This window comes from Chelonia mydas, chromosome 1 (genome assembly GCF_015237465.2).
Source record: "Chelonia mydas isolate rCheMyd1 chromosome 1, rCheMyd1.pri.v2, whole genome shotgun sequence".
Lineage (NCBI taxonomy): Eukaryota > Metazoa > Chordata > Testudines > Cheloniidae > Chelonia > Chelonia mydas.
Window position 1 is genome coordinate 84,067,054 of NC_057849.1, and position 1,217 is coordinate 84,068,270.

The window sequence follows — 1,217 nt, forward strand, 5'->3', positions numbered from 1 at the left end:
GAAGGTCCTTACACCGGCAGACAGTGATTTTGATTCTTTCTTTTATACTTCTATAACTAGCCAAGTGATAAGAATACACCTAAATTCTTAGAGTATAGGCCTTTACAGACAGGCCTGAATATCTATATCCTAACATGTATGCATAGTTGGGATTGTGTTTTCCAATATGCATTACTTTTTATTTATCAGTGTTGAATTTCATTTGCCATTTTGTTGCCCAGTCACCCAATTTTGTGAGATCCCAAATTGTAACTCTTCACAGTCAGCTTAGGGTTTAAATATCTTGAGTAATTCTATATCATCTGCAAATTTTGCCACCGCACTGTTTACCCCTATCTCCATATCATTTAGGAACATGTTGAACAGTACTGTCCCAGGACAAATCCCTGGGGGACCACCACTATTTACCTCTCTCTATTCTGAAAACTCACCATTTATTCTTACCCTTTGTCTCCTATGTTTAAACACGTTACTGATCCATGAGAGGATCTTCCTTCTTATCCCATGACTGCCTACTTTGCTTAAGAGCCTTTGGTGAGGGACCTTGTCAAAGGTTTTCTGAAAGTCCAAGTATACTATAACCACTGGATTATCCTAGTCCACATGTTTGTTGACCCCCTCAAAGAATTCAAATAGATTGGTGAGGCATGATTTCCATTTACATAAACCATGTTGACTCTTCTTCAACAAATTATGTTAATCTATGTGTCAGACAATTCTATTCTTTACTATAGTTTCAACCAGTGCCGCTGGAACACTTTTATAGTGGGGGTGCTGAAAGCCAGCCGTGGAAACCGTAAACCATGTGTGTTCAAAAGCAATGTGAAAAAGCACAATTCCCACTCACACCACACAGGTGCAGCACAGCTCGCAGATTCTCCAGAATCATGAAATAATGCTAGCTTTGTTCTGACAGTACCAGCAAACTTTTCACAGTGCAACTTGTGGGTGTGGCAGCACCTGCTGCACCCCTAGTTCCTGTGCTGTGGTTTCAACCCAATTTACCTGGTACTAAAGTAACCTGTAAATTACCTGGCCTGTAATTACTCGGATTGCCTCTGGAACCTCTTTAAAAAAGTGGTGTCACATGATCTATCCTCCAGTCATCTAGTACAGAAGCTGATTTAAGTCTTCTTAGCATATGCACAATGTGACTCAGGGGGCACATGACTAGGATTCATCACCGAATTTAGTGATAGCTATATACCACAGTTAGC

General features: G+C 40.3%; 1 long non-coding RNA gene across 1 annotated transcript; it reads right to left on the reverse strand.

Annotated features, from left to right (window-relative positions):
- Window positions 1-259: 259 nt before the first annotated feature.
- LOC122462068 lies at window positions 260-499 on the reverse strand. The gene is made up of 2 exons (XR_006284410.1): window positions 331-499; window positions 260-293 (listed from the first exon to the last, which is right to left on the reverse strand). It is a non-coding gene; the product is annotated as an uncharacterized LOC122462068 (long non-coding RNA).
- Between the last annotated feature and the right edge of the window lie 718 nt (window positions 500-1,217).